The sequence below is a fragment of the Struthio camelus genome, chromosome 20, assembly GCF_040807025.1.
Source record: "Struthio camelus isolate bStrCam1 chromosome 20, bStrCam1.hap1, whole genome shotgun sequence".
Taxonomy (NCBI): Eukaryota; Metazoa; Chordata; class Aves; order Struthioniformes; family Struthionidae; genus Struthio; species Struthio camelus.
This window is the reverse complement of record NC_090961.1, coordinates 2,128,311-2,141,498: the sequence shown is the minus strand read 5'-3', so window position 1 is coordinate 2,141,498 and position 13,188 is coordinate 2,128,311. Positions and strand designations below refer to the sequence as shown.

The 13,188-nt window shown below is 38.0% G+C and overlaps 1 protein-coding gene across 11 annotated transcripts in view; it reads left to right on the top strand.

Moving 5' to 3' along the window:
* The window catches only part of CRB2 (crumbs cell polarity complex component 2), a 79,467-nt gene that overhangs the window by 5,668 nt on the left and 60,611 nt on the right, over positions 1-13,188 (top strand). The window contains exon 1 of one of the 11 annotated variants that reach the window (XM_009688278.2): positions 882-900. The exons of the other annotated variants lie outside the window; for them this stretch is intronic. The gene's annotated coding sequence lies outside the window, so the exon portion shown is untranslated. Of the gene's footprint in view, positions 1-881; positions 901-13,188 lie in introns of those variants that run through there. 11 annotated transcript variants of the gene reach the window in all.

Genomic DNA, 13,188 nt, shown 5'->3' with positions numbered 1-13,188 from the left:
TCAAATGCAGAATCAAGATTTTTCAGATCAGTGGAGAACTTACCTAAATCCCCTGTGTTGCCTTAAAAATGCTAGCGTAGGCCTTTTTTGAGAAGGCACAAGAAAATATTTGCTGGAAAATCAAGGACTGATCCAAGGCCTTAATGTGAAGAGAGAATGTTTTTGTTTGAGATAGAAACATAGCCCAGAGGAAGGCTGCTGGAGGAGATAGTGGAGTGGGAAGGGGCAAATGTGCAAGAGGAAGGGGCTGTGCAGTGGAGCTGGAAATGGAGCAAGGAGAAAAAAAATCTGCAGGAGACAGCATCTCAAATAGTGAAGCTTTTGCAGAGGCAGAAGAAAGATATTCTCAGCTGAGGTCTGGGCTATATGTTTTATGAAATATAGCATTTTTTTTGTTGAGTTTTTCCCTTGGGTTAGTGATTTGCGAAGGGCAAAAACACAGAGGAAAGGGCATTGATGGATTAGTTTAGAGTACAGAGGATTGGAAGCATAAGGGTATAAGTTTAACAAGAAAGAGAACATCTGAGTTTTGAAAAAAGTTAATGTCTGTCTCTAGGCTTTGTGGAATAAAAAGGAGGGAATTTGAATTTATAGCTGTAAATATACTCAATAAGTGGTGGGGACTTGAACTGTGGAATTGGAATTTGAGTTACCTTGATACAAGCTAAAAGTAATTAGCTGTAATTATGCTCTTTCTTAGGACAAAATACTGTCATATAATTTTTTTTTATGCAACTATGATGGAAATAATGTGTGTTTTAAATCAAATCTTTTTTACATGGAACTATTTATGACCTTACCCTGTGTTCTTGACTCTTCTCAGCATGCCCTAGACAACTGAGGAAATCGCAAAGACTTCAAAGATCCAGAAACTAAGTGAGGTGAAGCACTTTGCCTGAGGTAACACACTCAAAAGGCAGGGCTTGGAATTCTAATCCCTGTGCTCAGTGCAGTAGGCTGTCCTCTAAGGAGAAACATGGTCATGAGCACAAATAAATACGAATGGTGGTAGTAGCGTTGAAAGCGTAAAGTATGCGTTGCTAGCATCTAATCTGGGTTTGTTCTGGAAAGGCATTGATGATTTAGATATATCCCTGTAAACCTAAACTTTCTAGGAAAGGCGAGTGGGGAAAGGAAAGTCATAGTTAACTTCTGAGTACTTGTTCTGCCTCTCTGTCTCCTGACTGGTCAGATTCTCAAGGTTAGGCTGGTCTATTTTTAAGTTTTGTGTAGGTTTTATACTGTAACAAGTACATAACTGGAATCTTACTAATTATATGAGGACAGTATACAAATGTAAGACATTAATACTGAGAAAACTTGTGTTAAGTGACCGAAGTCTCCTGAGACTGCTTCACTGACGTTTACTGAGACGAGGAGAATCGTTTCTAAAAAATCTCTTCGCCTGGAGTGATTTTACTACTTGGAGATCTCGTACATGGTTATGCCATATCCTGTACATCTGATAAAGAAATTTTACTACCAGTATTAAATGAAAAATAGAAACAAGGCAGGGGCTGGTGTGTATGGCCAACATAGGAAAGCAATTTGCATGTGTACCAAAAAAAATAGAAAAAAGAGGAACTCTTTACAAAAAGTTATTGGTAGTCATTGGTTTTGTGCTTGGGAGCAATGAACCAGGCACTGAAATCTGCAGTGAGGTAGCCCCCCGAGACAGTGTGCTTGGATGATATAGTAGCAGCTACAAATACTACAGTGAGGACTAAATGGCTCTTAGCTATAATAAGGGGAAAATCCTAAGTGAGCAAGGATAAAACATAAGCTATCACATTTCAAATGTTTGATATTGTTTACAGACAAATGGGAATGTTTACATAGTGCTTGAGGGAAGAGGTATTTTCCTCTTGTTATAACTCAAAAAAGAAATCTCTGTTGGAGAAGTATGCATTGTCCAGTGACCCAGTTCTTTAAAGGTTTCAAATTCGGCCTGTGGACATATGTACTAAAGGTAATGGGATTTGTGCAAAGGTATCTGAGGATAGACTTTGAATGGGAGCACTTTAGCAAAAAAAAAAAAAAAAAAACCAAAAAAACCTGTATGAGACAGATATTTTACAAATCTTCCCAGAAGACCTATATTTAAATGTGAAATTATTCTCGTAGGCTTCATGAGTACTAGAAAATAACAAAAATTGAGGGAATTTGAAAATGAAGTTGACTTTACAAAACTAAAAGATGGCTTTACACCTTTCTAAGCTAGGCCTTATAAAAACAAATGATTTTATGTGCTTTAATTTCAGTGGGATTAATTGCACATTTAATGTGACTGTTTGCATGCTTTAAAGTTTGGCAAGTACTTGAGTACTTTGCACACCGGAGGCTTAGATTTGGAAAGGTGATAAGCTAAGATGATGATTTGCAAATGCAAAGTGTTTTGAAGAAATCTGGAAGTATGAAAAAGCAACTCATCCTTAATGACAAGGATGAAGTTGGAAACAATTCCATGCCTTTATTTTTTATTTATTTATTTTTTTTTTTAAAAGTCCAGACCCACTCTTCTGTCTGGGTACATTTGCTTGTTTGGATATTTTTAACTGTGGAGAAAAATCCCTGAAAAAGTAGGGAGGTAGAATGCCAAAGGATACAGGAAAAAGTGGAAAGTCATGATGTCATCTGGCTTCTGTAGGGGGAAAAAAAAGCATGAAGAACAGAAGGTGGAAGTTAAAGGGTTATGTTATAAGCAGCATAAAAATAGATGGAAAGGGAATTGAAGCTGAATTCAGCAAGGGTAAATATATACAAAAAAATCCTTTAACTTTGCAGGGTGACTGTGCAAGTATTACAACCCAGAGGCAATAAAAATATGTCTGCAAAACTGCATTTAAATCAAAGGCCAATGATCTGAGTAGTCAATTGCAGGGAGTGGACTCGGGGCAGGAGGAGGGAAGTCAACAGTGAAAAGCTGCCAAGTTTAGATTGAATTTTTCTGCAGGATGTGGAGAGAGGAGTCAGAGTGAGGAATGAGAAACATAGACATGATATCAGTCCTAGAACAGTCTTTACTACGGTTGGTGAGCATTGCTTCTGGTAGGTGTAACCATGTATGGCTATTCATCTTCTGAAGGCATATCCAAGCAGCTCTCCTCACACACTATTCGTGCTGGGACTTATGTGACTTAAGCACGGGTTCTCACCACATTGCTAAGGATATGAGTATTGTTGGATTTCACTTTAACGTGTCCTCTGGCATGTCTACCTTCTAGCGAGGGTGCCACAAAAGTTAATTAGGTGGGCTCATGTTTTGGTCATTTTCAAATGTCATCTCAGTTTTCTAAGTATCCCACTTTCTTCCTAGGTGTCAGAATCTACTTTCTGACTTCTGTATACCTGATCCCAGATTTTGGAGCTTCGTTACATTCTGCCTTCTTTTTTTGTTTGGCCCACAGCTACTAGCTAGTTAACTCGTGGCAGGATGTAACAGAGAGCTTTATTTGGAAAAATGCTCTTAAGATCTCTATTGATTTAAAGAAAAAAGAATGCAACAACTTGGTTAGACAGAAAGGAATGGATATCAAGCAGGGATTATCCAAGGTAGAGGGCACTTAATTTAGAATCTGTACGGCAAAACAAAAGATGACAGGCACAATTCTGGCAGTTCTCTGTGTGCCCTACTCAGCACTAAGTGTTAGACAGGGTACTTGCTAATATCTTGCATAATCCTGAATGGTTGTTGTTTGCCTTTAGTCTGGAAGCAAAGGAGATAAAATGGTACTGGGGGAAACTTGGGCACTAAAAGAGGAGGACTCACACCATGAAAGGCACCACGGTGCTCTTCAGGTCCCAGAGCAGGCTCTGTGGGGTAACATTCCAGAGATCTGTTTAGCGATAGGGATGAGGATCAACCTGAAAAGCAAGCAAAACTGGAACCGGGTAAGTTGGAGAAACTTTCAGATTATGACTAATGCAATTATTAGAGAGTTTACTGCCTGCACTGAGGTGGAGAACAGAAGTGATGCCATGTGTGATTGAACCCAGGTTGGGTGACAATTTTAGAGTTGCACAGTGCTGTGTATTAAAACAATGTCCCAGACAGCCTACCTTCTAAACTCCAGTGTCTGTATTAGGAGAAAGTACTTCTCAGTCTGTTGATCCCTTCTGTTTGTGAGTTATTTTTGGTGGAGATGGAAGTGGAAAAGACAGAAGGTGAGAGAATAGTTTTATTGCTAGCAAACATCCACCTTATTCTGCATTTTACTAGGATGTGTTTAAATTATCTGCAATTCTTACTGGTGATGTGTTTTTTAAAAAAAAATCATGTAAAAGGAACATTTGGGTGGCCACAAATGTTTCCCCAACTGCTTAAAAGTCTCTGCTGCTGTCTATCCCATGAAGAAATTATTTTTGGAAATGGGATCTTGCTATACCATGTGGCCTTCAATGTTTTTTTGTGGATGGAAGCTCCTGGATCTTGCCTTTCACATAGTGTGTTTCACAGGAATATGGGGTGGCTGCTGGTTGTTACAAGGCATCTCTGCCTGTATAGTCTGTGCAAGGAAAGGTGACAGAGGGGAGATTCTGCACTAATGTTGTAGCTCGACATATAAGGCTGGCAGTCCTGTACAGGAGACTTCTCATTGTAATTGGATGGCATAAAGTTCTAAAGATTGATTGTTGGTCTGCAGCTCTCCTCTCTAGATGTAGAGATATTAAGCAGTTCTCTATATCTAGAGAAGCTTTGGCTGTATGAACAGACATCCAAAGTACGACCAACCTTCACAGAGGTATCCGTAACTTTCAGTCATAATACATTATAATGCACATTTGAGACTTGATCCAGCGATGCCTTTTTTCTCACAATGGTTTAGGTAATGTAATTAGCACTTATATATTACTGAGACTGGAGACACAATGAACCGAACTAGAAATCAGCTGTTTATTCCGTCCAATGGATAGAATCTGATGTATGTATATATATGATGATGATTTTCATGTTTATCTTTGACGAGTAGACAAATATTTCTGGGAATGTTTATGTCCTTATTAGAAGAATGATTATGCAGTTGTAGGGGCTATTATTTTAGGGAAGAGTGTGACTGGACCAGAGAAGGGAAGATGGAAGTTTAGTGCAGGTCCCTAAGTTGATGCATTAGGTGTGTTTTTTTTTTTTCTTTTTCCTTTTCCTTTGAAGTTTAGGAAGGAAAACCTGCCATCATTTTAAAGTAGAAACAGCTTGGGTGGCTTTTTTTAATCACTAATAGACAGTATAACTAGACAGGACTGTGACTCCACTGAAGTGAGGCCCTGTCACGGAAAAGGTTTTCCAGGTCAAGATTAAAAGCAAAATTTCTCTCATCACATGAGTCTTTGTACTACACCCTTATTTTTCTAAATGCTTTTGGCTCATCTTTAATGTTTATGCTGCTATCAAAAATAAACCCAGCTTCTATCTCTGCGGGTGTTGTATTTAACATCAACAGTGAATAGGCTTTTTCATTCCTAAATGTTAATTTTCTTTCTGTTTTCAGTCTGTTTCTGGTACAAAAAGTTTTTGTTTTCAGTGGAGGGGTTTTTCTTTTCTTTTTTTAACTTCATGGTTTTTTCTTTCACATATCTCTTTTTATCTATAGCAATCTGTGCCTCTTTTGATGAAAGCAATAGCTCAGTGTCTGTTAATGACCCTGAAGCCTAGAATTTGAGTCAGAGTTTGTGTGGAGGCAGCTAGAAATACAGTCAGAATAAAAAAAAAAAAAAAATTTTTGCTAAGATTCATTTTCATTAACAGAAAGTGGAGAACTGTTACGAATAATAATAACTACTATTGGATAACAATAGAAAGGTTTAAACCGTGATCAGAAATCTGATCTGAAAATATAGCTATAATGAGAATTTTGATTACTATGCACTTAAAACAATGGGGGATACAGATTGCTGCTTCTCTGAAGGCATCGGGAAGGAAGCACACAACTGTATCTGGTAGTTTGTGTGGTAGTTCAGGCATGCAACTGGAAGTTAAGGTACTAGGACTGTTCTTCTCTATCACAGTAGTTTGGTGTATGACTTCACACACAAATAAAATCAGTTAATTCTTCTGATTTCTGGTTCATCCTATCTATGAAATGGGGATATAGGTGATCTCCCGAGGGTTTATGCAGCTTGCTTAAAGATGTTTGCAGTACCTCTTTGGCTAACGGATTCCAAACCAGTCCATATAACCATCAGAGAGGAATAATGATCTGTTTGGTTCAGGATTTCAGTACTGCTGGAGCAAGCTACTTTTTAAGAAATTCCATCCTCTTCAGTGCATTTGCCTTTCAAGCTCTCAAGTTTCATGCTTTACTGAATTATGTTGGAAATGCCAGGTGTTTTGATCATGCTTAAGTGTGACTGCCAGTGTTTCTCCTCCTTTGCCAATAAAAACCCAGGAGATCTTTTCTGAGATTCAGCAAAGGTTTCTTCTAATTTCTTTTCACTTATTCACAGTTAACGTTTACAGGCAAACATTTCCTAACCATTTGATAAATGATAACATGGCCTCTCTGAAGAACAAGTAACATTTTAAACGAGCAACTTCCTATGGGGGACTTCAGGAGGAAGTGCACTAACAAGGGGTCTCGAAACTGATATGTTTGAAACGAGCATGGTGTATTTGTCACATATCATTTAGTGCAGTAAGCTTTAATCCTATGCAAAATGAAGCTTTTAAATTACTGAAAAATTTTAAAGGTGGAAGGTAAAGGAAAAAGACTTTTCTATTTCCTTTCAGCTCTGTTGCGTTTTGCATCTTGCAGTTAGTAACCAACCTGCATTTCAGTGCTCCCACAGGATAACAGTCTTCCAAGCTTATGCTGCTTGTACCCTGAAGCACAGCTGCTCTTCCCAAGGGACAGGCAGCATGCAGTCAATGCTACTTCTCTATTCTGCGCTCGCTAATTGATCTCTGGCTTGGTGACTTCCAGCAAGGTCGCAGAATTGGCAGCTACAAAAACAACGTCCTATGGAAAATTTAAAGGGAAAGAGGAGAAGCATCTAGCATTGGTGGTGTTATTTTTTAATTTTAAAATATGCTTATTTATAGAATCTTCCATTTTGCTTCTGCAGTAGCATAAACTTGGAAAGAACTGGTATTAGAAGTTTGTCCATCTTAACCTGCTCTCTACAGTTTGTGAGTAATGCCTATTCTGAAAACTGTTCTGTTCTCTCTTTGTGTGATGGTGCTTCTGTCTCCGTTCTAACAGGGCATCAGCATTCTAATGGTAGTTCAGATCCCGTAAAGGTAAAATGATTTCTAAGCAAGTGTAGTTTGATCCTTTCAAAGTTTGTTCTTTGCAGATGACGTCTCACCATGCTGGCCTTGAAAGGCACCCGGGTGTGTTTTTGTGAAAGGATGTGAAAACATACATTCTCCTTTCTCGAAACTGACTCTCTAATTAATTCAGGCACTTTATTATTTGAAAGTTGATTGGAAATTTGGGTTTAAAAAAAAACATGTAAACTGCCAGTCTCCAAATGCCATAGTCCATGTCGCTCATTAAACGCTATGCAAGTAGTGCTCTCTCTCTTTGTCATTGTTTCAGTAATGCCCTTTTTATAACACTCTGAATGCTGGTGGCTGTGCTCAGCAGGTAGCAGTACAATGAGCATAGCTTGTGGTCCAGAGCCACATGCCGTCTGTTACGCTATTCAGGTTGAGCCACTTTAAGGATATTTACATGCGTGTTTTTTTTTTTTTAAAGCTGTGTAGCATGCTGTATGTGTGCAATCTAGCAAAAAAAAAAAAAAAAAAACCCTGCAAATAAAGAAGAGGATACATTAGGAAAGCCATGCTAGGTGCTTAAGTACTTGAATAGGAGAAAATTCTGTAGGGCTTGAATAAAGAAAACGGTGCAAACTACCTGAATGCAAAACGGGTATGCTGAGGGCAGAATTAAGTTGTACTGTATTATAAGGTGTTTTATGATCAATGTAGCAGAGACTGGTAGAAGGCTCTGGCTGACCTGGTGAGCCTAGTCCGATCTAAAAATAGAGGGATCTTCTGAAAAATCTTGTGAACATATAAATCTGTGATAGGAGGAAGCTGGAACAACTGATAAAGAATCTCTGATGGATAGTCAAATCAGCAAATACTTGCAAAGTGCCTAAAGTCTATTGGGCAAAATTCTGATCACTGCTGTGTCATATCATATCAAGAAAGTAAAGTCACTGGGCTGGAATGTTGTCACCACATTAGTTCTTTCCCTTTGCTGAAGCATTTATTTGCAGTCATGGCATTTCAGTGGCAATAGCAGGATGCGTCTTCACAAATTGTGTTCACAGTAGCTATTTTGACTCAATAGTCAAATATACAGGAAGTGTCAAGTGTACAGAGGGAATGAGTGTGCATGTGTGGAGTGTTAGAATAAGTAAGAAAAGCAGGCAAAGATGATCTAGACTGGTATTTGATGGTTCTTTACTTGCTTACAATGTAGAAAGTCGATTGGCATTGGCATTTATTTTTAATGTTTTAATGGCTACTTATTAGATACCTGTTAGTCTGAGAAATTTATCAGCATAGTACCTACAAAAACGAAAGTGCAGAAGTGATCTATATTTAGTCTTGAGTTTTTCGGTATAGTGATCCAGAGTTTATTTAATCTGAACTTTTGAACTGAATGAAGATTCTAGGATGTCTTGGTGTTGGTATAACAGATTTCTCTGAATTCTGTTGAATGAAGGAGGAGACGTGAAGAAGAACGCAACACTGAACTTGTCCGGACTATAGATTAAAATCCTGACTTGGTGAAAGGTAATGCAAAACTTGAATCGACTGCAATAATGCCAGACCAACTCTTTGTACAGCCAGAACAGTGAAAACAACAAGTCAAATCTGTAACATGTTGTCAGTGGTAGGACTACATATATACAACCATAGCTGAGAGCAGAACTTTGGTCTAGCCTTTCAAATGAAATTTCAAAACACAGATGTGGAAACGTTCTCCTTATTGTAACAGTAATCCCAAGCCCTCTGAGATTTTTACATAATTTTTATACTGAACCTCCATGTAATTACTTGATTTTTGAACTTATTTCTCTGCCAGTTGGAAAGAGTGAGCATCAAATGAAGAAATGTTTCGACTATTCATTTGTCTGGAGGAGAGGCTGAAGAGAAGGGCTAGCAGACAGAGGACAAAGTTGTACGATAAGAACTCATTGTTCTCCATATTGCTGTCTCTGAAAAGTGCTTTAAACCTGAAGAAGTAGCTTACATTAGCATGTAATTTAATCTTTATAGACCAAGGGAGTAGCTAAATGAAATGAAAAGGCATTTGAAGTTTAGGAGTTTATGGGCATCAGGACATCATTAATTTCCTAAAGTGTTTATATACTTCCATAAAATCTTCAAGGATCTAAAAGTTTTTCCCTGTTGCTGATTGAGCTTTGCAGCACATCTGTGAGAGAAGCGCATCAACTGAGCTGGGGAGGTTTATCTACTTGCCTCAGTGCACTCTGTAAGAATCTAGGAATGCTAAGAGCACTTGCTGTCCTAACTGCTTGTTTGTATTAGCCTCTAGATAAAACTTACTCAGAACTTTTGCAGGGTACAAGACTCTGGAGTACAATGAGTATATAGAAACTCAGTTTGTGGAAGGTCTGAACACTGAGAACTCAAATCCTAACTGAAACACACTAGAATGTGTAAAATGGACCATGAAACGTACCTCTAGTCTTTAAAAATGACAGTAATTTATCAGTTTGCACCTGTATTTGTGCTTTCTTGAGCGCCTTTCACATATATTTCCAGAAATTCAGGCTAGATGTCGAGAGCAGTATTGAGCTTGGTGTAAGTAATTTAGCTGCTAAAAACTGCTAGTAATAGAAGATGCTGCAGCACTGATGTCTTGTGTCATTCCCTTTTCCCATAACGCTGTCACTCTCCACAATTCTTTTGTGGTCAGCTGCTTGCTTTCCGAATTGCATGTTTTATGGAACCACTTTTGCAATTCTGCTTTTCATCTCATTATATTTCTTTACTTATTTAGCTAACTTGGCTAGAATGTAACTAAGTTTGTTTTTTGTTTGTTTTGTTTTTTTTTTCCTTATGATGTAACTAGTCTGATGTTTTTGAACAAAGTGCTGTTGCTCTTCCTGTTGCTCTTAATGAAAACTGATACAGAGAACTCTTCAGTTTCAAAGCAAAGTCCGCTCTCAAAACAGTTCAGGAAACTCTTGCCTGTATGTTTTTTGTTAAGGATAACCATCACAGCTTGCAGAATATCTGAAGGAGTGGAGACTTTCAGCTTGTAACCATTTGTTTATAGCTATCTCTTCTCACAATTGCTGTTTTTTATAAATGTATATGCCTGATAGTATTCTGAGGCAGAAGAAGGGATAGAGTAGGAAGTCACTGAGTTTGGGAAACTCAGTTCAGGAAACTTTTGCTTGTCAGCAAAGAACATAGCTGTAGCAAGCTGTTGTAAAGAAATAGAGCATCAAACCAGTACAAATCCAGTTCTTAGAGCTAGGTAGAGTTTTCAGTTTGTTGTAGATAATAATACAGTTTCTTCATGGGTGTAGATTTTCATATAAACTAATCAGTAACTAGGTTCTACTGATGTCCTGGGCCTCTGAGACAATATATCACATGTGTTCCACCTGTTCAACCTGTTCAATTTACAGCGCACTGCAGATCTTAGTAACATCTTTCCTCCTATATATTTCAGTGTATATTACCTTTCTGTGATCATAACAGTTGGACCTCTGCCAGAACATCACCTGTAATCACGCCTGCCTTCAGTACTTGCAAACTGCCTACTGCATACGACAAGTTTTCTTTCTCATCTCAGTTTCCATTACATATATTCTCTATTTTCCTGCAAGTGAAATGATGGATAAGCACCCCAGTACTGGAATTCGTCATGCTGGACCAATAATTAGTCCCTAGAATACCAGTTACTATTCCCAATATCCTATTCTGTTTATTGGAATTGTATTCTTTTTAAGCAAGCAACAATTAAAGCAACGATAAAATCAAACAACTCAAGCACCATGGCTCAGAAATGCTTGGCCATCAGTTAACGCTCTAGGTAGAAATGTATTGGGACTGTCTCCCAATATTGCTACCCTGTAAATTCATCCTATTAGACTGCCATCTGAGCAGAGATGCCAAGAGGAAGAAGTTACGTTGCTCAGTATGCCATGACTAGAAAAGGCATTGTTTGCTTCTTTACTCTAGAAACGTTAGGAAATGAGTTGCATAGACAAAAACTGCTTCAGCTGGATTTCCTAGTAAATAATATACATTTCAGAGAACTTTATGGCTACTAACTTTGATGACAGATTACTTTGAAGGAGAAGCAAGAAAGGCTAGTCTTTCTGGATCTTTGTATTGATGTAGAAGCCAATGTGGCTCTCATAACATCATAGCATCCAAGCTCTTCAGTTATTAAGAGCCATCAAAATAGTTAATAAAACATTTATCTGCCATGAAATCCTCCAGGCAAATTTTTGTTCTTAGCGAGGTTCTTCCAAAGGAAGGATTTACAGGAATTCTGAAAATCCAAAGTGTGTCATATTAAATATATACATTCATATTTTTTCAGACTCCAAATAAGCAATTAGCAGTTCTACACCTAGACGCTTTTCAGAAGAACTGTGGAGTAGAAGTGTTGAATGTGAAAAACAAATATGAATGGAGCTATGTGTAACATAGGGATACAAATGATGGTAACCCCCCATATCCAATTTTGAAATAAGAGGCAAATGGAGATTTCGGCAAAGGTGATTTTTTCTTGATATATAGCTGCTTTGTTTTTCCATTCTGACAGCTGTAACTTAAATTTGGAAAATACTCGTGTAATGGATGACAAAATAATATTCCTAATGTCATAGTTCTGAATTAATGGAAGTTTCATAGGTAGTATATTCAGTCTCTGCAGTAACTACTTCTAGTTTTGAGAATGTGTAAAATATGTGAAATAGTTGGTCTCTCTTTCTCTTCCATATGCAGTTACTGCTTGCTTCGATTTTAACTCATACTTAGTTCTTTGAGGAAAGTTAATAAATTTTAAGTAGCAATTATTCTAGAGACTGAAAGTTACCACTGCCAAAACATCCTGGTGTATTTATGCTCCTCTCTCTGTGATAATGTAGAGTGTCAGAAGAGGCCGAGAATATTTGGATAAATGAATACTTTGTAAATGGAGCACTCCTATTTGATGAAGTGCAGCTGGTGTACGCAGAGCCAGCTTGGCTGCCCTGGTAAATTGGCTAGATGAGGTTCAGTTAATTGAAGTTTTATGGAAAGGTTTATATTAAGATGATTAATTAAGTCAATGTTTCCAGCTTTGAGTTTTCTTGTGTGGAGTAAACAAACAGTAACAGCTATTATTAGGGGAAATCTTTAATCAGGGAGTTTGAGATATTTATTTCTGAGGTTAAATGCCTGTGGTTTATAAACTCTGTCTTGAACTTCAACTTGTACAGTCTGTCCAGAGTTTCCTGTCAGAAAAAACAGCTGATAAAATTTACTTGCCCTTAAAACAGCCTTTATCCTAATTCTGCTTTACCAGCTGTTGTCTAATTGGAAGCAGTCTGGCTTGGAGTGTGGCAGCAGTGATGTTCTGCAACGTTTTGTGTCACTTACTATGAATAGCATTGTGGCTTTGGAGACTTGGGTAGAGAGGAGGAGTAAAAGTGGGGATACCAAGTTCATAGGAGAGGGTGTCGCTATGCCCAAGCTTAGGCATAAGGTCAGCTCATAAATCCTTCTATTAAAGTCCTACGTATGTGAAACTTGTTGGTTCCCCTTCACTTATTTATAGTCGAAGGGATAGTTATTGCTGTATGCGTTTATGATGTTCACAGTGTCATGAAAGTTTTTAAAAAGCTTGTGAAACTAAACATGGAGAAGATAGAGGCAGAAAGGGGAACATCATATAAATGTAGGTAGCTCCTCTTGGCTTGAGCAAAAGCTTTTTCTTTTGGCTAGACCTTGCATCTTGCCCCTGTGCTGGGTAAAGCTGCTGAAATCATGGGGTTGTCCCTTTCACAGGATGGTAGGATGTAGCCACAGAAGCAGAGCTATTACAGCGTCTTTAAGGAATGAAATATGCTGCTTCTTGAAAAGTGGAATGATGAGCAAGGTCTTGGGAAGTAGACATAAGCTTCAGTTCCTAGAGTATTGTTTATTCACATTGTGAACCAAATCACAATAAGCGGCTTACCTATAGTGTTTACAGTTGCTCTCAATAA